Genomic DNA, 26,411 nt, shown 5'->3' with positions numbered 1-26,411 from the left:
GGCTAGGAGGGGGACTCTACTTCTGAGGGGACCCCCTCATGTGGCTGGCAAGTTAGTGCTGGCTGTTGGCCAGCGCCCCAGTTCCTAGGCACATGGAGCTCTCCGTGGGTTTGCAGTAGGACGTCTTGAGGGCATGAAGGTTGGATTTCCTCAGAGCAAAAGTGTGCAGGGAGCCAGGTGGATGCTGTAATGCCTTTTATGACTTAGCCTCCGAGGTCACACACCATCACTCCTGATTCATTTGGTCGGTCACACAGAGCTACCCTGATTCAGAGGGGGAGGTGCCACACGAGGGTGCAAATAACGGGAGGTGGGGATCACTGGGGGCATCCTGGAGGTAGCAACCATGCAGGTCTCTGCCTGCAATGTCCTTCCCTCAGCAACTGCAAGGCTGACCCATGATTCCTTAAGATTCCTGCTCTAATATTCCTTATCAGAGAGGCCTCACAGCCTACCCCTTGTAATGTAACTTTCCTACCCTTCTGACATTCCTATCCTGCTTTTCTTTTCTTCACAGCACTTACACCTGCAGAAACACAAGTCTATTTCCTTGTTTATTGTCTGTCTCCCTCCGGTAGATGAATCCTCAGCATTTAGACCAGTGCCTGGTACAAAGGCTCTCAATATTTTTCACATGAATGAATAGCTTATATGCATTAAATGTTATGAATGAATGAAATCTTACCTCTTTGAATAGACTTCATCACATGCTATCAAGGGCACATACTAATGACGCAATTTATCACTATTGATGTTGACCTTGACCTGGCGGAAGTGGAATTTGTCAGGTTTCTCCACTGTAAAGTTACTGGGGTTTCTGCGTTTCCATTCTGTATTGTTTGGAAGGAAGTCACTATGTGTAGCTCACACTTAAGGAGTGGGAATTATGAGGACTGGGAATCTACATAATTTATTTGGAGTTCTTCTGCACAGGAAATTTATCTCTTTCCCCTCATTTATTAACTTAGGCAATCATTTATTTATATTAGCATGGATTCCTGGATATTTATTTTATACTTTGTATTATAATCCAATCCTACTTTATTTTATTGTTCAAATTGTTCCAGCTTTGGTCATTGGATGCTCTTTCAGTTGGCTCCCATGCTCCTTGGACGTATTCCCATCTGTGTGTGTGTGCGTGTGTGTGTGTCTGTGTGTATTTGTAGCACTTCCTTACTTTCTGGCACTACAAGATGCACCAGGCTCATTTTGGTGTGTATTTCCTTCATTTCCTGCCCCAGGAGGCAGGAATGCCCCTAATGTTTCTAAGGAGCCTTGGTTCCTTTTATTGAGAATGGTGTTAGAAACCAAGTTATGTAAATATGCTTCTAGTTCTTCTATGTCTCACCATGTCCTCAGGCACTGCCCTAGTCTAGGCCGTCTCTTCTCTTTGTGGCAACCTGCCAACCATCCACAAAACATTCTGCCCCTACGTTTCCTCTACTCCTTTCTCCCCATCCTTTCTTCTTTTAGGCAGAGGCATCATTCTTAGTGATAAATCGGCTCATGTTAGCCTTTCAATGGACACCATTGTTCTCAGGATGAAGTTCTCCTGTGGATGGTGTAAAACGTTCTTCGTGAACTGGACCCGCCTACCCCTCCAGCCTTACCTGTCCCATAAACCCAGCCTGGAGGCTGAGCTCTAGCCGCACTGAACTACTTTCCTTTATTTCTGTGTCTTTAAAGTGTCCATACAGAACTTTCCACTGCTGAGAAACAAGCTCTAAGCCTAATGACCGTTACCATGTTAAAATGTCTTCTTGCCAGGCGCAGTGGCTCACGCCTGTAATCCCAGCACTTTGGGAGGCCGAGGCGGGCAGATCATGTGGTCAGGAGTTTGAGACTAGCCTGACCAACATGGTGAAACCCCTCTACTGCCCACAGGAACAATTTCAGCTCTTCACCTTGGCATGCAAGAACCTTCACAATGTGTCACCTTCCCCATCTCCTGCTCTCTCCCCTCCTCAGGCCAACCCCTTCAGTAAACCTCGGTGTGACTCTACTAAAAATACAAAAATTAGCTGGGTGTGGTGGCGTGCACCTGTAATGCCAGATACTCAAGGAGGCTGAGGCAGGAGAATTGCTTGAACCCAGGAGGCGGAGGTTGCAGTGAGCCAAGATCACGCCACTGCACTCCAGCCTGGGCAACAAAGCAAAACCCTATCCTAAAGAATAAAATAAAATGTCTTCTCTCCCTTCTTGTTTGGGGTTGAACAAGAGGCAATCATTTATTTAAAGGCCCCCTGTGATACGAAAATTAAAGATTGGTCTCCCACCACCCAGTTTCTGGCACACAGCTCCTAAATCCCTTGGAATTTCTTAGGTGATAGGAAGTCTTTTGTTCTAATGAGGCCACTCCTGATATCTACAGAGTTCAAGAGGGGCAGTTAACAGAGGACCAAGGCATGATTAAAGGGTGGAACTTTCAGCCCCACCCCCGACCTTTAGGGAGGGGAGAGAGACTGGGGATAAACTTAATCACCAAAGGCCAAACTATTTCGTTGATCATGTCTGCAGAAAGAAACTTCCATAAACCCCCTAAACGATGGGCTTCAGAGAGCTTTCAGGTTGGTGAATACATGGAGCTGCTGGGAGGGCATGGGACACCTGGAGAGGGCGTGGGAGCCCCACGGCGCTTCCCCCATACCTTGCCCTGTGCATCTCTTCCGTTTGGCTGTTCTTCAGTTGTTTCCCTTATAATAAATAGTAAATGTAATAAGGTGTTTTCATGAGTTCTGTGAACTGTTCTAACAAGTTCTCAGACCTGAGGAGGGGGTCATGGGTACTCCTGATTTATAGCCAGGGGGTCCAAGCAACATGAGGCAACCTGAGACTTTCAAGAGTCCCCATGTGAAGTGGGGAGAGTTTGCAGGACTGAGCCTTTACCCTGGAGGGTCTATGCTAACTCTAGTAGTTAGTGGCAGAATTGAATTGAGTTCTAGGACACCCAGTTGGTGTCAGAGAGTTGGAGAATTGGCTGAGATGGGAAAAAACTCCCATACATTTGGTATTGGAATTGTTGAGAGAAAAAACTATTCACTGCTGCCCTGCTGCCCCGTTCATCCAGCTTGCTATGGGCCAAACTCCATGCTCTGCTCTAGACATGCATGTGTGTTTGTGTGTCTGCAGGTCCCTGTGCACGTGTGTGTGCTGGCAGTGAGCCCGGCTGGTCTTGCCTTTTACTGCCCTGTGGTTGCGTTTGCCTGCTTCCCACCATGGAGCGAGTGTCTCATGAAGGCAGCAGACACTGTCGGTACATCCAAATAGTCCCAACACCTGGGATGCGCTTGTAGATACTCAAGTATTTGCAGCTTGAATTATCATCCAAGTAAATAACTAAACCAACAAATGAATAAATGTAAGAAGGGGTAAATGAATGGATGAATGAAGTGGTTGTATCTTTCTCCTTTGCCCTTAGAGTCAGAAGTGGTTTCCAAATGTTGAAATTTTGACCATTGAATTGAGTTGACTTGGATTCTCAATGTTGGTCGACAGTCCGGTGGCAACAGGAGTGGCCTCCATATATTGGTGAGCACCCACTCCCCTTTATGCACAGCATGACTGTGAGGAGGAAGGAAAGCGTGTGCAGGTGCATAGGAGGCTGCCGTAAGCTCCCAAGAGGAGGGCTTCTAGCAAAAGTGAGGTTTTCTTTGCCCTTGATGTTCTGAGAGCACCTGTAGAAGCTACACAGTCAGTCGAGCCCAGGTGCTTGCTTCTGGTCCAGTTCAAATATGTAAGGCCTAGAGGTGCTTTGGGGAGGTGTGACCGCAAATGCTGTTGGGATTTGAATAGGCAGAAAAGAAGGTGAGAGAGGCTGGGGAGGGGATGTGGGACAACCTGTGTAGGGGCCAGGAAGGGGTTGGCCTGAGGAGGGGAGAGGGCAGGAGGTGGGGAATGTGATACATTGTGAAGGGTCTTGCATGCCGAGGTGAAGAGCTGAAATTGTTCCTGTAGGCAGTAGAGAACTCTTTTAAAATGGATAATCAACAAATAACTCTACCTTTACTTTTTCCTACAAGGTAATACATGCTAATTACAGAAATGTTTGAAAATATAGACAAGAATAAAGCCAAAAGGAATCATGAGTCAGCATATCACCTAGAGAATGCAATGCCTTTGGTGTATTTCCCTCCAGTAACTTTTGGTCACAGTCATCGTAGTCATATGTTACACGGTGCTTTATAACTTGTTTTAAAAATATCATTAATATGTTATGAGCATTTGTTCATGAAGCCATCTTTTGAAACCTGATTTTTAATGGATGCATAGTAATTCATCTATGTCTGTGGGCTCTGCCTCTGAGGATTAAACTAAACTTGGATCAAAAATATTTGAGAAAGTAAAAGTAACAATACAACAATAAAAATAATACAAATTAAAAAACTATAGTATAGCAACTATTTTCATAGCATTTACATTGTATTAGATACTATAAGCAATCTAGAGATGGTTTAGAGTCTAGGGGAAGATGTGTGTAGGTTATATGCAAATACTATGCCATTTTATATTAGGGGCTTGAGCATTCCAGGTTTTGGTATCCTCAGGGATCCTGGAACAAATCTCTCTGTGAATACTGAGGAAAGACTGTAATGTACTTAATAAATTCTTTATTAATAGTTACCTGATTATTTTAAATTTTTCAGGATATGTGAAGGCTCGATGGCATTCTTGTATATGCATGTTTACATGTACCTCAGATTATTTCTTAATAAATTTCTAGAAGCAGAGTTACTAGGTCAAAGGTTCTGTAGATTTCAAAGGCCTTTAGTGCCCTAGGTCCTAGGGAATGACTGGAAGTTTCTAAGAAAAGTGATGTGGGAAGTGTCTTCTTTTCTTCTCGTTTTTGCTGATTACTTTTAACTTTTTTATGGAAGACAACCCCTGAGGCTCCTGCCTGGTCTACACTCCTCCCCTGAGAATGATCCAGTGTCCATCCATAATCCCTGAGGAAGAGGGCCTCTCCCTTCATATTCCTACCACCTGTCTTCCTCCTTAGGCTTTTCCATCCCTGGCCACCACCTCTAGGGCGTGGGTGCAGGTCAGTACTTGGTGCTGAGGCTCAGGTCACAGAGCACTGAGGCTGGGGCGGGGACTGCCATGCTGCAGAACAGAGGTCCCCAGCCCGGTGACCGGAGCACCTCTCCTCCCATCCTGGGGTGTCCAATGTCTTCCCACAATTCCTGCTCATCCCTGCAGTTCATGTGTCCTTCAGGCATCTCTGGTTCCAATTTCCTGCTTCTCCAGAGCTCTCCAAATCTTTCTTCCCTCTGCCCCTTCCCTGTGATCCCTCAGCACCCACCCTACCTCCTCAGACAAGCTGAGTGTCTTGTCCTGGACAGTTTAACTGGTGATTCAGGGATTTATATGAGGAGAGTTTTATTGCAGTATCATGCAGTAGATAAATTAAAGTGAAATATTTCTGCCTTTAAAGTGGCTCCCTCACTGCTTCCTCCCATTTCCTACTTCCAGCCACTCACAGTGCTGCTCAGCTCAGCTCAGCTCCGCCCCTTGCCCTGGATGCAGTGCAGGCTCCCAGCTGCCCCTTTCTCGTTCCACCCTCTACTTCTACTCCAATCAGCATTTTACACAGCCCTGGAGACAGCCTGGGGACTCCATCCAAGGGGCCCAGGCCGCGGTCAGGGGAGAAGGGAGCGGAAGCATTCAGGCCTGGCGGGAGCAGCCAGCTCCCCACAACACCTGCCGCTGTCCGGGAAGTCCTTCCACCGAAGCTCCCTCCCTGCCCAGAACCTCAGGGCTCCCGGGAGCCGGCACAGAGGGCCCCTCAGCTGGAGCATTTTAAGGGCTGGCTCAATGTGCAGAAGTGAACTACCTATCCTTTCTACCTGGCAGGGCAACTGAGGGGTCAAGTAACATAACGGGTAAGGAAGTGCCTCATAAAACGCCACGCAAATATAAGCCATTGTTATACAATTGTTTTCATTGGGAAATGTAATTTAGTTCCAAACAACCGCTTTCAGTGGAAATCTTGGGACATAATTATAGTGGACATCTGTTGTTTTTGGCCTGTCCAATGGCCCTTTCCCCTTCTTCTGGCGACAATACCGCCCACCCCCCTTCCTCTGGGGAAGTGCACCTCTCTAACTCCAGACCTGTAACCCTGCTGGGACTGCCATGACGTGACTCCACCGCTGGGTCCTAGGGATGGACGTGTGACCCGGGCTTGGCCAATCACTGTAGCCCCACCCCCCACCTACACGATGATTGGTCCCTGCAATTCATGACCAGGGTCTGGTCAGCTGTCGTTCTACCTTGAGATTTTGACATAGGGAGGCAATGAGAACGACCCTTTCCTTCTGGTGGAGGTTGCTGAGCAGGGGTGATATGAGCTTCTCAGTCTGTTCAGGCTGCTATAACAAAATGCCTTAGACTGGGAGGCTTAAAAACAACAGACAGTTATTTCTCCCAGTTCTACAGACTGGGAAGTTCAAGATAAGGTGGCAGCAGATTTGGTGTCTGGTGACCACCTGCTTTCTGGCTCATAGCTTGCTACAGTTTGAATGTCCCCTCCAAAACTCATGTTGAAACTTAATCCCTAATGTGGCAGTGTTGAGAGGCAGGGCTTTTCAGAGGTAAGTGAAGGGCTCTGCGCTCATGAATGGATTAAACCATTTATGCATGAATAGATTAATCCATTTGTGGATGGATGGATTAATGGGTTAGCATGGGAGGGGAACTGGCAGCTTTATGAGAAAAAGAAGAGAGACCTGAGGAAGTGGGTTTGCACGCTTTGTCCGCTTGCCATGTGATGGCCCATACTGCCTTGGGATTCTTCAGCGTTCCCAGCAGAAAGAAGGCACTCACCAGATGTGACCCTGCCTCCTTGGACTTCTCAGACTCCATAACTGTAAGGAATACATTCCTTTTCTTTATGAACTGCCCAGTTCAGAAAACAGACTAAGACATAGGGGGTGACTTTTTGCTATTTCCTCACATGGTAGAAGAGGCAAGAGGGTCTCTCGTGGGCCTCATTTATGGGGACACTAATGCCATTCATGAAGACTCCACCGCCAGGTCCTAATTACCTCCCTAAGGCCCCACTCCCTGATACCTTTACCTTGGGGATTAGGATTTTTACATAGGAATTTTGGGGGGACATAACATTCAGTCCATTGCATGGTCTTCAACAATCTTGCCCTTGACCTGCCTCCCACTGCCATTTAGAGGAATCCTCTGCAGCAGGAAGAATAATGCAAACCTGGGGGCTGGCACTGGGAAGCAGAATCCAGAGGAGAGCGAGTCTCTCTCGGTCTGTCTTGGGACCCCCCTGTCCTAGCTGTCCCTGAGACAGGCACTGTCCTTGTGCTTCCCTGATTCCTTTCCTTCAGCCGCAGGGGACTTTTTGTCCCTTGTATATGACAGAATCCTGACCTATATGAATTAACTCACTCATGGGTGAGAGGTGCCTATTTATGAATATCCAAGTGCTTCATGTGTGAATATCTTCTTCAAAATGATTTGAAATGTCTCTTGGGAATCTAAATCATCTTGATTTAGAACAGTCAGCTGACATAAGCCCAGGAGTTTGAGGCTGCAGTGAGCTACTACACTCCAGCCTGAGAGGAAAAAAAAATAGCAGACAGTAAAGATACAGTTATATGATTAAACCAAACAGATTTAGTTATCTTTGCAAGTAACCCCTTCATCTGCCTTAAATCAGAGCATGTTGAGGCATGGAAGTATATGTAATAGATGCTATGCATGTATGAGATAAAAGATGAGCCAATGCATACATTAGTAATTAAGGAAAACTGAGAGTCCATTCACTTTTATCTTTACCTAGAGGCAATTCTGTTTGCTGCAAAGAATCAAGAGGCAAACCTGTAAGACTCAGGTGAAAAGACAAGGAAAATTGGAACTTCTTTTTCTGTTCTGGGATCTTGTTTTGAATGTTGCTTAAAATGACCGAGTCTTATTCAGACACTGGCAACCATTTCACGCAGAAGAGATTTCTGCCAAGACAAGATGCAAATTGTAGATTGGACCCATTGGTTTTGGAGTCTGGGGGATATGCAGAGGCTATGCAGAGGGGTGCTGCTCAGCTCAGCACCCCTGGTTTTCTGGATGGAGTCGGGGCACCAGCTGGCAGGCAGCCCAGCACAGCTCATTTTTTGAAAAACCAAAATGAAACAGCACCACCACCAACAACATAGCATCATCTTGAACAGAAAAATATAGCAAGGAGCTGGGAGACAGATTAAGCAATTCAGGAGCTAGGATGACGTGTGGGAATTTTAGACTGTTTCATCCCATTAGCAAAGATAAAATGCATACATTTCACATAAAGTCATGTGTTGTTAACACAAATTTATAATTCTATTGAAGGTCAATAAAATGCTTAATACAATATTCATGTGATTAGGAATTCCCATGTTGCAGAGGCTAGAAGGACACTTCTACTCTCAGGCTGAGGGTCTGGGCTTCCCAGCTCATTCCAAGCCTGAGGCAGAGCCACCTGGACTGGTGGCAGTGGTCAGAGGAAGGACACAAAAACTTTGGAACATGCATCCCTTGGAGGTTGCTGGTGCTGACTCTGGACATTTCATTCCCCAGTGACCTTGTTGTTTCTTCTCCTCATTTGTGAAGTGTCCTGTTTGCTTTATAGGCTTGTTTAGACACTCAGATGAAATAATGGATGATATTATGAAAATTGTAAGTGACAATAGAAATGTAAGATGCACATAGGAATGAGAGAAATAGATCCTCAGAAGAAGGAGGAAAACCACCAAGCCTAAAACACTAAGAAGCTAAAGCTCGGGTCTGGATGAGAAAAAAAAGGCTTAAGAGGACTAAGATTGCAAAGCCAGGATGATGCTGTGTTTTTGCTGACCTCTTTGCAATATGGTTGGCTACTAGAATCCTGGCATGGCCCTGTAAGAGTCACTGGCCAGACAGACTCTCGAGCCGGCCTGCCTGGTTTCACACTCTGCCTCACCACTGTGACCATGTGACCTTGGGTGGGAGACTTTGCTTCTCTTTGCCTCAATTTTCTTATCTGTGAAATGGGGATAACCACATTCATCTCAGAGGATAGTTGTAAGAATTAAGAGAATCCATTCATGTGAAGTACTTGAATAGTGTCTGGAAAATGATAAGTTCTCAATAAATCAGCAATCATTATTTCCTATCAAGAGTAGGAGTCCTGGTCTTGCGAATAGCCACACCTGTGATCTGGGTCAGATGATTGAGATTTCTGTGATTCCATGATGTGTTGGGAGAGAAGCAGCGTTCTTAATGTCTGTACTGTTGACATTTGGGGTCAATAACTGTGCTCTGGGGGCCTGTCCTGTGCATGATGAAATGATTAGTGGCACCTGTGGTCTCTCCACACTAGATGCTTGTTGCGCCCCCTCCTTCTCTGTTGGGACAACCAAAACTGTCTTCAGGCACTGCCAAATGTCCCCCTTGGATGGGAGATGGGGAGAAGCAAAATTGCCCTCGGTTGAGAACTGCTAGACTGGAAGCAGAGTTCTTAAGCTAGGGAGCTGTAGATCTGGGGATCCCAGAGAGGAGCTTTGAGACATCTGTGAAAGCCCTGAATTCATTCATGAACGTGTGTGTGTGATGTGCGCGTGAGTGAGCTCGCAGGCACTTTTCTCAGGAGAGCTCCCCAGCTTTTTACCAGACTCTCCAGGCGGTCTAGGACAAAAGAATTCTGAGTTTTGCATCCCTTCTTGCCCTGACATGGGCTAGTCCGTGCTCTGAGAGGAAAGGCGTTTTAGGTGAGCACCAAGTTCCTCCTGGTCACTGTGTGAAGCTCTCTGGCCTTTTTCATTGAGCTCTTTTTGATAACCCTTCTGTTTCTAACCCCTTTTCCTCTTTTTTCTTTCCTCTTTTTTTTTGAGATAGCATCTTGCTATATTGCCCAGCCTGGTCTCAAACTCCTGACCTCAAGCGAATCCTCCTGCTTCAGCCTCCCAAAGTTCTGAGCCACCACACCTGGCCATCCTCTCTATCTCTCTCTCTCTTTTTTTTTTTTTAAAAAAAAAACAAAAAACAAAAAACAAAACCCAAAAAACAACCAAACAAAAAAAACCCCTCCTGTTCCCCCTCCATAAAGCCTGTTCTTTCTCTACCATGCTGGAAACTTCAGGGACTTTTGCTCTTTCCCTGAGAGTCTGAGTAACTCTCCAGACAGGCAGCCGTTCCACCCCACTTCCCCTCTAGGCTTCCAGAGCTATGTGCAAGTGGCAGGGGTGGGTGGGGAAGGGAGGAGGGGGAAGGTCACCAGGCACATTCCGGGTGAGGGGCAGGTGGTAGGACCCTTCTTTCTGGGTAGCCTTGGTCCCATGCTGGCTTTGTTCATCTCCCTTCCCTGCTGGTGTTCTGGTCCTTGTTATCTTGGGCAGAGCCAGGGAAGCCAGTTGCCTCGCGTCCAAGGTTACTGTGCTGGGGAGCTAGTATTTACATGACTGCCGGGATGTGGGATGAACCTATTGTGCTCTGCAGCCAAAGCTGTGCTCAGCCCCAGGATCCTCAGGAGACGTGAACAGACTGAATTCTAAGTTTCTCATTAAGAACTTGGCTCTTCACCAAGGAAATCTGTTCCCCTTCCAAACAGAATCTGAAGCTTCATTTAGACTGAATTAGGAGTGGCAAGAAGGGAAGGGAGGCCAATGCATCCCAACATTTTCTGACCGTTTTTGGTTTAAACAAAAGAATGGGGAGGGGGATAAGAAGAGTAACTCCATTCAAACACTATCAGCCAGTGCAGGTCATGAGGTCATGGATACAAAGGACCCACCATTGTCAAATCCCTTTCCCTTCCTTCTTTCTTCCCACATCTGCCTTAAGGAATGTATCAGAAAGACTGATCCCTCTCAGTGTGAGTCCAAATCTACCTATTTGTCAGTTGTCACGACTGAATAAAGACAGGTGTAGACTAGAAAAGTGGTGTGAGTGTTTATCTGAGTCACCTGACATTGTGACTCACGCACTGCTTTTGCTTCAACAACCCAGGCGTTTCTCTTCATGGTGCTAATGGACCGTGCACTTGGGTCATGTGGGCGTGGAACAATCTGGATTTTAAAAATAGATGAATAAAGAGATAATTATGCACCTCACAATTTTAATCTTTACTAGTAAGAAATGAGTCACTGCAAGGTTTGTAAAGGCAAACTCCCTAGGCAAACATTTAAAAGGATTTGATTTTCATCTAACTTTTTCTATTCACCATTCTTCATAATTTGAGGTCACACAGGTCATCTTAGGATCTTCACTGCCTCACCGTCGTCAGCCAGTATTTATCAACCAAGGGATTTGGAGTCTGGCTTTTCTTCCACTCTTCTAGAACTCAAAGCAATCTTTTTTTTTTTTTTTTTTTTGGATGGAGTCTTGCTCTTGCCCAGGTTGGAGTGGAATGGCATGATCTCGGCTCACTGCAACTTCTGCCTCCCGGGTTCAAGCCATTCTCCTGCCTGAGCCTCCCGACTAGCTGGGATTACAGGCTCCTGCTACCACGTCTGGCTAATTTTTTGTATTTTTAGTAGAGATGGGATTTCACCATGTTGGCCAGGCTGGTCTCGAACTTCTGACCTCAGGTGATCTGCCCACCTTGGCCTCCCAAAGTGCTGGGATTACAGGCGTGAGCCACTGCGCCTGGCCAGCAATCTTTCTGAGCAATCTGGAGAAGTCTCTTAAACTTCATGAGCCTCAGTCTCCTCATTTTTAAACTAGAGGTAACAACGCCTTCTTCATGGTGTTGTCATGGTGATTAAATGACACAGGTAAGCGGTGGTGTTCTGTGTATAATGAAGCATCTTCTAACATTAAATGTTGTTAATAAGAATAGAAATGATGCCCTCTGTTCTGTGAGAAGACGTCTCTCCTTAGAACAGACTACTCAATCAATGACCTGAACATTAACCAATTTCTGTGGCTTCCTTCTCAAAACTTCATGTCCTTCTAGTCTAGTAGCAAGTATTAATGAATTTTTTAAAAACTTCCTAAAATAGAGAATTCCAAATGTTAATATAATTTTAAGACATACTATTTTAGAAAATATTACCTCAAAGGAAAGTGAAGAGCTCTAAAATATGTTAACACCTTTGTTTTATTAAACTAAAGCTATGAATTGCATTTGGCAAAATTAGACAATTTTGGTTTACTAAGGAGCTTTATGAAGATGTGATAGCTGTAGAGTGAGTGAAAGTCATCAGCAATGTGGACATGCCATAGGAGAAAGTCCTGTGTCACAAGGCTGTGGCAATTTCACAGGAGCAGTGGTCATAGGAGGCCAGAACTGAATAAAGCCTTGCTATAGACTGAATGTTGATGTCCCCTCAAAATTCATATATTGAGCCCTAATCCCCAGTGGCAGGATATTTTAAAGTGGGACCCTTGGGAGGTGATTAGTCAAGAGGATGGGGCCTCACAGATGGGATTAGCGCCCTTATGAAAGAGGCCCCAGAGAGTTCATTTACCCCTTCCACTACATATGTAAGGATGCAGCAAAAACATGGTGTTTGTGAACCAGGAAGTGGACCCTCCCCAGACACTGAGTCTGCTAGTGCCTTGATCTTGGACTTCCCACCCTCAGAACTGTGAGAAAGAGATTTCTGTTGTTCATAAGCCACCCAGTCTATGGAATTTTTTATAGTGCAGCCCCAATAGACTAAGACAGACCTAGAGATCATTTGGCCAAGCTTACAGTGGTGTAAGTGGAGCAATCCTCCCTTGAAGGGAGGGAAAGTGACTTGCCCAAGGTCACACACCCAGCGAGTAGGGAAGAAGGAGTAGATCCCACTGGACTTCTTGTCCAGTGCTCTTTCTACCTTGTTCTGAAGTATTACTTCTGATGCAAAGTCATTTTTTTTTTCCCCTGGGGCCAGCGCAGTGTCAACCAAGTAATCGAACTGATATCAAACCATCAGGACATCAAAGGAGGTGCATATTTCAGAAAAAAAAAAAGTGTGTTTGTATAAAGGTGGAGTGATATTTCTGGAACATTTGTTCTTTACTGGGCAGGATTTCTGTTGAGATGCTGTGGCAGAAGCCTCCTGTATTAACCACATCTTTTCTTTATTTCTGATGCTTTGGCACCTGGGGACTTGCTCCTCCCAGGAATAGCCGATTGGATAAATAAGACAGATTGTGGTAATAAACAGATCTATATGCTGAAATCAGAATTAGGGTAGCGGGGGATGGCATTGCTTGGTGCTCAAGGCCAGAAACCAAAGCTTATGTTCTCATGCTTATCCTACTCCAGAGATGCCATACCCTTGAATATATCAGCTGCATCTCCTTATTTAGAATCAGAATGATACCATCGACCTCCTTGGGGCAGGGGTGGGGATGGGGGATAAGGGTGGGCATGGGAATATGGTATAATTGGGAACTCAGAGGCTTGAAGATCCAAGGGGAGATTTGTAGAATACTTGTTCCCTTTTGCACTTTTTACAACTAACCTAGGTTTGACTTGAGATCCAAGAATGGAGATTCTACTTTTTGTAATTATCAGAGGCCTGAAGACTACAGAAAAAGGCTATGAAATACTAGCATTTGAGGTGAGTGAAACTTCATATGGAACAAGAGCAGTGCCTTTGAATTAAAGTCATGAATCAGAGGCCTCTGAGCAAAACATGAGTCTTTGGGGGTTTATGAGTTCAGCTGATATTTTAGGAGAGTCACCAGACCAATACTCTGGTGAGCCCTCCATGAAAACAGGAGTTAACTATGCATTAATCAGAGTTGTATATCTATATATTTATGTATAGAGACAGATGGACACACACACAGAAAAAAGAGAGAGAGAGAAGAGAAGAGAGAGTTATTTTGAGGAATTGGCTCACACAAATGAGGAGGTTTGGTGAGCCCAAAATCTGATGGGGCAGGCAAAAGGCCAGTCTGCTGGCAGAATTCCTTCTTGCTCAAGGAAGGTCAGTGTTTCTTCTCTCAAGGCCTTCAGCTGAGTGGATGAGGCCCATCACATGATGGAGGGTCATCTGCTTTACTCAACGTCCACCAATGTAAATGTTAATCTCAAATAACCCCTTCAGGAAAATATCCAGAATGACATTTGACAAAATATCTGGGGACTGTGGCCCAGCCAAACCGCCACATAAAATTAATCATCATAAACTATAAGTGAGAAGCTGAGACTCCTGGTTCATGGAAAGACTCCATGGCTGTGGAAGGCTTGGAGAGGGGACAGGAGAGTAGCCTCTGATGGGATTCTAGGTGACCTCATGGTCAGCATCTCTCACTGGGTGGGAGCTCCTGGGGAAGACTTGAGTTTCTTGTCTCTTGCATGTCCAAGTTCATGTTCTTTCCTCTTGACTGAGGATGGAAAAAAGAAAAAAAATCCCTGTATTTACTCAGTAAGTTGTCTATAAAGTTTCTGTCCCTTTTGAGAGCTTGAAAGGTACAGTTCTAATAAGGTAACTTGGCCCCTTGACATCAAGGTATTTGGAATAGGTTTTCTCTGCCAATGCAACACTTAGCAACTATTGTACAATAATTTTGTGCTTATGTCCAGCCCATCTGTGAACAATGTAGTCAGTGTTATGAATTCATGAACTATAACTGTCCAGCTTCCAGGCATGGGAAAAGGAGCCCTTCTCTGGGGCAGACATAAAGGAATGGTCCTAGCAATTCCGCTCACAGGGGTGAGGGTGGAAATGTTGTTAACAGATGGCAACACCATCCTGGCTCCTCACAAGGTTCTCATGACCTTTTAACTTCTGATAATGGCTTGGCCCCCAATGTTGCCTGAGAACCTTGGATAGCAAGGGGGCAATTGCTGAGTGGGCATGTTACTAGCTAATCAAAATTGCCTCTGAAGAGTGAAAACTGCGTGTGAGAGGCATGGAAGTCATGCACATCCAATCACTTCAAAAGCCAGTCATGTAGCTAGGGGAGCAGATTCAAGCCGATGTTTCTACCAACCGGTCATTTCAGTGAACAGAGACTCAGCTGTGAGGTGGGTCCTTAAGTCTTCAGTTTGCCAGGTAATGAGAGGAATACCCATTTTCCACCAACCTCCTCCACAAAAGCACACCAAGCAGGCTTGGTCTGACCACTGGGAAACCCTTCTGCTCTCAAAGCTGGTGTGGGTTGCAGGTCTACCTTCTGCATTGATGGGCAACGCATTAGGTCAGGCATATATGGGGAGGCATAGTACTTCAAAAATCGCAGGGTGACTGGAGGACTAGGGGTGTATTGTAGCAATACACTGTGTCGAGTCGCAGGGGGTGCTGTACACCCCTCTTGCTCACCTCCCATTGCTTCCCTCCTGAAACCAGCATTTGCAATCCTGTACCATTGCACTCCAAAGGCTTTTTCACATGGAGCACTAGGGAAGCAATTCTGCTTCCTACATCTCCTAGGACAAGAGTCCCCTACATGCTTTTTCAATATTAGCACAATCTGCAGTTAGTCAGCTAATCCCTTGATTATGAACATTGGTCAGACAAATTGGCTAATGGAATCTGAAGAAGAAAAGAAAAAGATTAGATACAACTCATCAATAAGACCAGACCTGGCATTTGGTCCAGAAAAGGTCACAGTCTTTAAGGGAGGTGTGCTTAATTATAGGAAAATTACATATCAGTCATGAAATAAAATTGCCCTTTTGTTCCTGGGAAATAGCATGGTTTAAAGAAGGTATCCAGTACTATCTAGATTCGTTCTGGTATGCATAGATTTGATCCTCTGATGCTGTTCAGTTCAATGAATTGAATTGTTGAATACCTACTCTTTGGAGGGGTCAAAGAGAAAGAAAAGAGAATATCCTCTTTCCTTAATGAGTTAATAGAATTATATGAGGGAGAACAAGGGAGGGATGGAGGGAGGGAAGAAGAGGGAGGGCAGGCAGGCAGAAGGAAAGAAGGGAGGGAGGGAAAGAAAGAGAGAAGAATGGAAGGAAAGAGGGAGGGAGGGAAGAAAAAAAGAACTATAAGAAGTAGCTGAGTGAAACAAGCAGTCAGCAGCATACCTGCCAGGTTGGGGAATGTAGTCAGTTGGTGTTGTAGAAGTTGTTTGTTTGTTTTGTTTTAAGAGAGACAGAGAGAGATGCTTTGAGAATGCTTCATTGAAGTGGTGCATCTTAAGCTGGTCATTGAAAAACAAGCAGGACTTGGATGGAGGACAGGCATGTGCAAGACACTCTGGGCTTAGCAAGCAGTGTAAGCGAAAGTGCGGAGAGGAGTGGAGGTGCTGGGTGGGCAACAAGGAGGACAGGACCTGACCCAGGCCAGTGCAGCTAAAGCTGCAACCAGGGCTCCCTGGAGAGAAAGCAAAACCAACTGTTATAATAGAAGTGGAATCTACACGTGACTCCACATTGATCTAAAAATGTGATCAAATACATGAATTCACGCAGGAGAGGAGACGGTTCTTCCTTACAGAAGAATTCCAAATAATGTGAGATACTCTCATCTCCCAGAGGGAGACTTTAATCCACTTGTGTCTCTACCGGGTAAGTGGGTTAGATTTAGTGACTTGCTTCCAAAGGACAGAATATGGACAAGGAAAACTAGGAGCTTCACATGGTAGAGAAACATGGCAAACAGCACCTTAGCCCAATGGTTGAGGTCGACACCACTGGTAATGTGGATATTATGTACCCCAGATATAAAATGACAAGAGGACATTTCACCTTTATGGTGAAATAAACCTGTAACCCATCTAATCAAGAAAAAATATTAATCCCAAACTGAGGGACATTCCACAAAACACCTGACCTGGGCTCCTTAAAACTGTCAAGGTCATGAAAAACAAGGGAAGTGTGAGAAAAGTCACAGACCAGGGGAGACTAAGAAGACGTATGACTAAGTGCAATGTGGAACCTGGATTGGGTCCTGGAGCACAGAAAACAGAACATTCATGGGAAAACAGGTGAATTGCAAGCAGAATCTGGAGTTCAGTTAATAGTAACGTACCAGTGTTGGTTTCTTAGTTTTCACAAATGTATCAATGGAAGATGATAACGTTGGGAAAAGCTAAAACCAAATGAGTATGCAGAAACTCTCTGTAAATCTAATACAATTCCAAAATAAAACGTTTAAGAAAAAATGTGGGCTGGGTGCAGTGGCTCATGCTTGTAATCACAGCACTTTAGGAGGCCGAGGCAGGCAGATCACTTGAGGTCAGGAGTTCAAGACCAGCCTGGCCAACATGGTGAAGATGAAACACTGTCTCTACTAAAAACACAAAAATCAGCTTACAGGCATGGTGGTGCATGCCTGTAATCCCAGCTACTCAGGAGGCTGAGGCAGGAGAATCACTTGAAACTGGGAGGTGGAGATTGCTGTGAGCCAAGATCGCACCGCTGCACTCCAGCCTAGGCGACAGAGCGAGACTCCATCTCAAAGAAAAAAAAAGTGGCATTTACTACACAGCTAAAGTTTTGGAACTTTTTTAGTTTGCTGGCCTCTCCCCGTCCATGTGATGTTGGGATTGTTGTGTTGGTGGTATTCACTGGCTGAGGAAATGTGGACCAGCAAAGAGTTACTTATGTAGTGCAGTGGTTCAGAGCCCATGCACTGTGATCAAATCCTGTGTTTCCCACTTAATAGCTGTGTGGCCTCAGGCAAGTTGCTTAGCTTCTCTGTGTCTCAGTTTGGTGATCAGTAAAATAGGGACAATAATAATTATACCCTTCTCCCAAGCTATTGTGAAGATCAAATGAGTTAATACACGTGCAGTGCTTACGATAGAGCCTAACTAGCCTAACTTTTCTAGGAAAGAGTAAACACCATATAAGTATTAGTTATCACCAAAAAGTCACTAATGCTCTTAAATGAATTTGACTTTTGAGCATAACCTCTACAAACGTTCGAAGTACATGTGTGCTATGCTGCACCACGGATGGCTCTTGAGGACATCATTGTGCTAAGGCAAGACAAACACTGTGTAATTCCACTTATATGAGGTCCCTAGAGAAGTCGGATTCATAGAGATAGGAAGGAGAAAGGTGGTTGCCAGGGGCTGGGAGGAAAGGGAAATGGAAGTCAGTGTTTAATGGGGACAGTTTCAGGTTTGCAAGATGAGAGAGTTCTGGAGATTGGTGATGGTGATGGTTGTGCAACAATGTGAATGTGCTTAATGCCGCTGAACTATAAAATTCAGAATGGTTACGATGGTAAATTTCATGTTTTGTGTATTTTACCACAATTAAAGATAAATTTTTTTTAAAAACCCTAAAAATAAAATATATGTGTGAACGCACTATTTATTCAATCTGTAGGCAATATAGTACAAGGATTTGTACATTCAAGAGTAGAACTGTGTCTACATATGAATTTCTAGGTCCTTTACAGTAAATTTTTGCTTCACCTCACTCCCACCCCAGGGGTTGTCCCCACAGCAACATGGTGACATGGTGAGGCTAGGAGGCATGACCCAGGCAAGGGATGCTGACATCCTGGGTCAGGTGTCAGGTGCGCTAGGACTTCAGAGAGCATGGGTCTCAGGGGAGAGGGCATGACGTTGTCTGTAGTGGCTTCCAAAGCACCAACTCCATGCTAGACAAATGAAACTCTAACTAAAGTCTCAGTGAATTATACGGACAGGGAAAGGACATCCAGGGCCATGGGATGAAGATATTTTTTTTTAACCAGAGGGAGGACAAGGTCATGTGAGTCATAGTTTCATCCCACCACGAAGTGAGCCAAGACCCACCACGAACCTCTTTAAAAAAAGACTCAGAGCCAAGTGTGGTGGCTCATGCCTATAATCCAAACATTTTGAGAGGCTGAGGCAGGAAGATGGCTTGAACTCAAGAATTTGGGACCAGCCTGGGCAACACAGTGAGATCTCATCTCTACTGAAAAAAAAAAAAAGAGTTATCTGGGCATTGTGGCACACACTTGTAGCCCCAGTTACTCAGGAGGCTGGGGCTACATCAAAGACCTAAACACCTTTTCCTCTTGCTAGGACCTGGTCAAGGGGAACACGAGCTCTGTAAATGAAGGCCCAAGTGCAATTCTTGGCTCCACCACATCCTGTGTGCCTTTACCCAACCTCTCTGTGCTTCCATTTCCTTCTTTAGAAATTATGGCTGGTAATAGTGCCTCTCTCATAGGGTTTTTTAAAATGATAAATTGCGATAAAAAGTGTAAAGACCTTAGAAGGCTGCCTGGCATCATAAGCACAGGATTAATGTTAGCTGGTATGATTGTGATCAAGAGTGTTCCGTATGGCACAGAATTCAACGAAGAAGAAGAATGAGATGTGGACATGCGATTTGGTCCTGTTAAAGTTCAATTGAGGAAATAGTTTGCTGGGCTGGTGATGGTATGGGGATAAAAAGCCATGTTGAGAAAGAGAGTGAATGAACACACCTCCTTCCTTCCAGCTTCTGTTTTCATTGTTTGACGCTTGAGTAATTAATTAATTAATGTCTCAGTCTTCCTTTGAAGCTGAACGAGGGCTACGTTAGTGCCTCAGGGCACACGCACACACGATGTTTTGGTTTTCTTGTTGATACTGTGAGATCCTTGGTTCAGCACACGTCAGGCCTGCACAGTTACTTCCCCACCAGGGCCAACAGCAGACGCAAGTGAGGGAGGAACCCTGAGGACCAGAAACCACCTGGCCTCCCTTCCGCCTCACTGGCTGTCCCCAGGGCAACTGACAGTGGCCTCTGGCTCAGCCACAATAAGCAATAAGGAAGATCTTTTCTCTTAGTTCAGTTCGGTTTGGAACTTGGGAGCCTGTCAAGGAAGATAAAAGGAGGTGGCAGAGGGCAAAAGGCATCTCAATACTGAAAGAAAAAGGAAAATTGAAGACACAGGCCACTTCAGTTCCCCTAACAAAGCACAGGCTATTTCCAGCCCTTGGTAACCTCCAGGGACTGATGTAGCCCCTGCTAGAATATGGCTGGGCAGGCCCCTGATGGCAAAGGTTTTCAGTGCCCTTTAAAAATAAAAGAGGTCATTTTTGAAAACCAGTTCATGTGGAGAACAGGGTGGACAGGTGATCCTGTAACTTTGGGCAACTGGGTAGAACACCTGGGTCAAGGAACAAATGCCCGCTGCAGCCTGACCTTAGCTCCAGGAAGAGTGACCTGAGAGGACAAGGTTAGGGTGGACGGCCTGGTCCCTAGACACCCAGGAGATGGGTCCTGGCTCTACCAGCCGTTGACCTAAGCTTCAAAAGACAGCAGGACAAGCAGCAACCAGGAGGAGGAGGGACATTGCCTTGAAGGCAGAGTGGCTTAGGACAGCATGCTGGAAGATTCCACTCTTCCGGCAACAGGCGTATTAAGCCACCTCCTCTGCCGTAAACCCTTCAGTCATCTTAGAGAAGAATGTGGGAGAGGAAGGGAAGGAGTCTGAGATACGATCATTTTCTTTTTCCTGGAGAGGTAAACATTTTCTGGAGAGCCTGTTGACATTATTTTACTGGACTGGTGTTTTAGTCAGGGTTTTCCAAAGAAACAGAACTTATAAAAGACTTATACAGATAGTCCCTGATTTACAATGGTTGGATTTATGATTTTTCAACTTTATGGATTTATTGGGATGTAACCCTATCCTAAGTTGAGAAGCATCTGTGTGTGCGTGTGTGTATGTGTGTGTGTGTAATATCTAGATCTATAAATATTTATTATACATAGTGAAGAACTGGCTCACACAACTATAGAGGCTAAGAAGTCCCACAATGGATGTGCCTTCTGCAAGCTGGAGACCCAGAAAAGCCAGAGGTGTAATTCAGGATGAGTCTGAAGCCCCTAGAACAAGGGGAGTTGGTGTAAATCCCAGACTGAGGGCAGGAGAGGATGAGATGATGCCCCGGTCCAACCAGTGAGGCAGGAATAAAAGGGGAAAATTCCCCCTTCCACCATTTGTTCTATTCAGACCTCAGTGGATTGAATGATATACTCAACCGCATTGGGAGGAAAATCTACTTTACTGCATCCACTGATTCAATGCCAACCTCACCTGGAATCCCTCTCACTGGCTCACCCAGAATAATGCTTAATCTGGGCACCCCGTGGCCTAGCCAAGTGAACACACAAAATTAACCATTACACTGGCTATACCTTGTATCTCCCTGCCCCTCCCCACCACACGCTATTCAGCAAGTGGGAGTCCAGAAAGAGGACCAGATCAGTTACATCGTGTTTTGTATTTAATCGTGTCCTCCCAAAATTCATATGTGGAAGTCTTAACCCTTGGTGCCTCAAAATGTGACCGTGTTCGGAGATCATTGCAGACTTAAGTCATTATGTTATGATGAGGTCATATTGCAGTAGGGTAGACCTTTCACCCAGTGTGACTCATGGCCTTATAAAAAGGGGAAATTTAAACACGGACCCATATGCGGGGAGAAGGCATGTGAAGATGAAGGCAGAGATGGGGGTTATCCTTCTACGTGCCAAGAAATGCCAAAAATTGCCAGACCACCAGAAGCCAGGAGAGAGGCCCAGAACAGATTCTCTCTCGCAGTCGCGGAAGGAAACCACCTTGCCAACACCTTGGTTTTGAACTTCTGGCATCCAGAACTGTGAGACAATCAATTTTTGCCGTTTAAATCCCCCACTTTGTGGCTCTCAGTTATGGCAACCCTAGCAAACCAATCCATATGAAAACAAAGAGACATGTTCTACGAATCCATTCCTGACCTAATCTGCAGGACTGAAGTATCCCAAGCCAGTCTTGCTGTGAGAGGGTCACAGTGAAGCCACCAGCAACATGGGCTGCAAAGCTGAGAGGGGCCAGTGAGACATGGAGCAGGCAAGAGAGCACTGAGGAAACCTTCTGTCTGGTCTCAGAATCTTGTCTTTTGCTCGCTGGGGCCAGCTTTGCCTTTAACAATGAGCCTCAGTTCACCTTGGGCTGTTAGTGTTTGCAAAAACTCAAAAGGACGAAGATAGCTGTTATGGAAGAAATGAAATTTGGATTTGTAAGTGTACTCCTCCTTCTGCTCTTAGCATGATTTAGTGAAATGTTTGCAACATCATCTGCGAGTCATTTTGCATTTTTCCTGGAGAAGCGGGGCCAGCTTTGTTAGGCCAAACACTCCAGCAATGTCTGTGGAAACCCTACTCTGATTCTCCCTGCTCCAAGAATTCCCCCTCGATGACCCCCTACAAATGCCAATCGGTTCTTTTCTCTTGGTCTCTCAGGCATTCAGTCACATGAACTGTTTGTTTCAAAGCCTTCTGGAAAAAAACCAACCAACCCAGCAAACAACCCCCACCTCCCCAGGTACTAGAAGGAGATGCTATTGAACCAGACTGGCCCAGTCTGGGATGGGGTTGCTCAGCAGATAGAAGCCCAGGGCACTGGGGTCTTGGGGTGTGTTGAAGAGATCTACCAAAGGCCAATCTTGTCTTACAAAAATCCATGGGGCAAAGGAGAAGCTGTAGGACCTGGAAAAGAAGAGAGTGGGGCAGATGTGGGGCACCGAGGGGTGTTAGCAGCCGTGGTCATCTTCAGAAGCAGCAGTTAGGCAGCTACTCATGTGGCAAGCAGCAAACAGTCCCAAGGCCAAGTAGGGGATACTTGGTGATAATGGAACAGAAAATATAATGATTTCACAGATTCAGAGCGAAGGGGGATAAACAGTTACCCATGCTGTCCCTCACCTGGGAAAGGGGAGAGCTAGTGTTTGATGCATAAGCACAGTTGCTATGAAACATCAGAATCACCCAGGGATGTAGGGGGACAGATTCTTGGGTGGCACTGCAACCCACGGACCCACTGCATCTCTGGGGGTGGGTGGGGTGGGGGTCAGGGCATTCCTGCTATTACCCAGGACAGTATTCATATGTCTTTTGCAGCTGTAATTAAAGGACACTGTGGTGGCTGATGCTTGGAACAATGGTCTTGAATTATTAGGAAAAGATTGTTTTCTGTGTTGATACTGTCCAGAGAACAATAGGATGACAGTATGTACACAGTACTTTACAGTGCGTGAAGAGCTTCTCTACACACTGCCTCATTTCCTTCTCATCATAACCTATGAGGTTCAGATCATCCTATTGCTGGTTTGCAGAGGCAGAGATCACAAGGTCACAGAGCTAACAGGTGTTGTATTTCCTCATGCAAGATCCTGCGTCTTTCTATAAAATCCTATCTGCAAAGAAGTATCACTGTACTTTAAGACAGTGTGCATTAAAATTTGTTAAATTATGAGCTTCAAGTCAGGGAAAATATTTAAAAATAAATTTTAAAAATTATTAAATTAAAATCATATTTTTAAAAGAGTTTATTCAGTTATCCAGAATGCAATTACTTTCTATTGAAATGAAGCCTTGGTTATCCAGAATGCAATTTATCTTTCTGTTCTCAGCTGCTGCAGTTGCTGCCTATTTATTGATAAATGCTCACTTAGAAGTGGGTGGAAGATGGCTGGGTGTGGTGGCTTATGCCTGTAATCCCAGCACTTTGGGAGGCCATATTGGTCAGGCTGGTCTCGAACTCCTGACCTCAGGAGATTCGCCCACCTCAGCCTCCCAAAGTGCTGGGATTACAGGTGTGAGCCACCACACCCAGCCTCCAACTGTCCGTTTATGAGGCATGTACCTTTGTGCGGAGGCTCACCAACCACATCCGAGGCAGAGGTGACCTCCACAAACCAGCTGGGCAAATTATTGGGCTCCTGACCTGCTCGCGACTTTCCAGATGTGTGTGACTGTTATTTGGAGTTGTCCCACAGAGCAGACAGGCTGCAAAGCAGGGAGCCTGAGGCTGACTCAGATGGCCTGCCAGAGTCCACAGTGGCTGGGCTGTGTGATCAAGGCTGATCACTTTCTGCACCATGTGTTTTTCTCTGGAAATGAGGGCTTATGATGCTTATCATAGGGGCTATTGGTGGGAGTGAGGAACTGATGGAGAAATGCTTTGAAAAGAGTAAGTGTCAGCAAACTGGGTGGGCTGGCAGCCTCTGCTCATTTTGCTGTTTTGCTATCATGAGATGACTTAGCCACAGGCAGAGATAAGGCCCATCAGCTCCCGCCAAGAGCCGTTCTATAAGTCAAAGGTTTGTTGTCAAACTTAACAACGTGGACCAGGACTGTCCCATTGAAATCAAAATCCCTGGGCACTGGGGGAAGTAGGTTAAAGGTTCTGACCAGGGCCCATTGGCCTGCAGGGCAGGACACTGGGACAGGATTTATCTCAGGTCCTGGCTGGTATAGCTCCTGCTGGAAGACTGGTGACTGCAGAGAAGGATATGGGTTGGGTGGGAGTGATTTCAGGGACAAAGAGAAAAATATACTCCCCCACCCCCTAGTATGGGTGTCCTGTGAGCCTTGATACACTTTGGAAATGTTCACTTACAAATGCAATTCTTAACTCCATTAAAGCTTAAACCCCTTTGGAAATTGTGACCCCGAATGCTAGTGTGAGTCACATACATTTCAACATTAGTGAGAATATTAGTCCATTTTCATGCTGCTATAAAGAACTACCCAAGACTGGGTAATTTATAAAGGACAGAGGTTTAGTTGACTCACAGTTCAGCATGGCTGGGGAGGCCTCAGGAAACTTACAGTCATGGCAGAAGGCAAAGGGGAATCAAGTACCTTTCTCACAGGGGGACAGGAAGGAGAAGGGGGGAAGAGCCCCTTATAAAACCATCAGATCTTATGAGAATTCACTCACTATCACGAGAACAGAATGGGGGAAACCACCCCTGTGATTCAATTACCTCCACCTGTTCTCTTCCTTGACACGTGGGATTATGGGGATTACAATTCAAGATGAGATTTGGGTGGGGACACAAATCCTAACCATATTAGTGAGTTTGTCACTAATTCATCCTTAGTGAGTTTGTCACAATTAGTGAGTTTGTCACAATTCACAACAAAGATTTGATTGTGCATTACAAAATGTTGATAAGTTTCTGGCATAAAATAAAGTTTGAAGATTGCCTATGACTTGAAAATGGCCGAGCTCTCCTGTTTCCTTTGGATCTAACAATTTTGAGCTGATTGAGTTTATTTTGTTATTTTACTATGTACCAACTAACAAGATAATATCCAAGATACATTTTTATCCATTTTGAGAAAACATCAAGTTCCTTTCTACTAAATGATCTGTTTGCTTAGTGCATGTGTGGTATTTTAGGAAGTATGGTAGCATATTGCTTCATATTATCACCCGTTCTGAAATAATCCTTAAATGTTTTTTCTCCTTGATATCCTTGTCAGGTGTTTGTTGTGTCTCTTGTTCTGTTGCATGGAAGGGTGCTTTTTAAATAATACATGCTCTATAATTTTTAAGGTGACAATGATGGTAATGATGATGATGATGACCATGCTTTAATTAGTCAACTTTTTACTTCGTTTTCCTTGAACACATTTTAGATCTCAGTCTTCTTGACCTGCTTTGAAAGTTAACATGCAGCAGGGAAAGACATGGGAATCTGGATCTCTGGGCACTGGGGGATCTGGATTGTCTGCCCTTGGCTAACAGCCTGAATCCATCCAAATGATTTCTTCTCTCTGGGTCTTGATTCCAGTGCCTTGCAAGAATAATGACACAATTTCACCAGGACTTCTCTCTTTCTCTCTCTCCTGTGTTTTTATTCACAAGAAAATTCAGAAATCTAGATTTTAGAAAAATCATTTAATTTTAAATGTTGCCAACTAATTCAGATTTTTAAAAAGTTGCAGGCCAAGCAAGCTCAAACTGAGAGTTGACAGCTTATCATCTCTGAATGGGAGAATCTGGAAAGCTCCTCTCAGTAAACAGGCTGTAGTTCTCCAGATAATGAGTAAGAAGGGAGATTCTGATTCCCTTCCTAGTTACAAAGTAAAAGGTCCAGAAGTTGCAGGGCCAGGGGACAGGGCTGAGAGCTGCTCCATCCTTGGCCAATCATCAGAGTTACCAAAGGAGTTAGAAAAATGGTCAGATTATAGACTCTCACTTCAGATACACTAAGTAGGAATCATGCATCCATCCATCCATCCATCCATCCGTCCATCCATCCATCCATCCATCCATCCATCCATCCTTCCTTCCTTCCATCCTTCTGTCTTTTCATCCATCCTTCCATCCATTCTTCCATCCATTTGTTGGCCTGTCATTAATGTATCCATCCATCCATCCATCCTTCCATCCATCCATCCTTCCATCCATCCATCCATCCATCCATCCACCCTTCCATCCTTCTGTCTTTTCATCCATCCTTCCATCCATTCTTCCATCCATTTGTTGGCCTGTCATTAATGTATCCATCCATCCATCCATCCATCCATCCATCCATCCATCCATCCATCCATTCTTCCATCCTTCTGTCTTTTCATCCATCCTTCCATCCATTCTTCCATCCATTTGTTGGCCTGTCATTAATGTATCCATCCATCCATCCTTCCATCCATCCATCCTTCTATCCATCCATCTATCCATCCATCCATCCTTCCATCCATCCATCCATCCATCCATCCACCCACCCTTCCATCCTTCTGTCTTTTCATCCATCCTTCCATCCATTCTTCC

General features: G+C 45.1%; 1 long non-coding RNA gene across 4 annotated transcripts in view; it reads left to right on the top strand.

Annotated features, from left to right (window-relative positions):
* The first annotated feature begins 5,549 nt into the window (after nt 1-5,549).
* Nucleotides 5,550-26,411, top strand: part of LOC102129152 (uncharacterized) — a 128,528-nt gene continuing 107,666 nt past the window's right edge. For all 4 annotated transcript variants that reach the window (XR_010582848.2, XR_001486816.4, XR_012427069.1 and 1 more), the window contains exon 1: nt 5,550-5,879. This is a non-coding gene — a long non-coding RNA (uncharacterized lncRNA). The remainder of the gene's footprint in view (nt 5,880-26,411) is intronic.

Source organism: Macaca fascicularis, chromosome 18 (genome assembly GCF_037993035.2).
Source record: "Macaca fascicularis isolate 582-1 chromosome 18, T2T-MFA8v1.1".
Classification (NCBI taxonomy): domain Eukaryota; kingdom Metazoa; phylum Chordata; class Mammalia; order Primates; family Cercopithecidae; genus Macaca; species Macaca fascicularis.
This window is presented reverse-complemented; position numbering and strand designations above follow the sequence as displayed.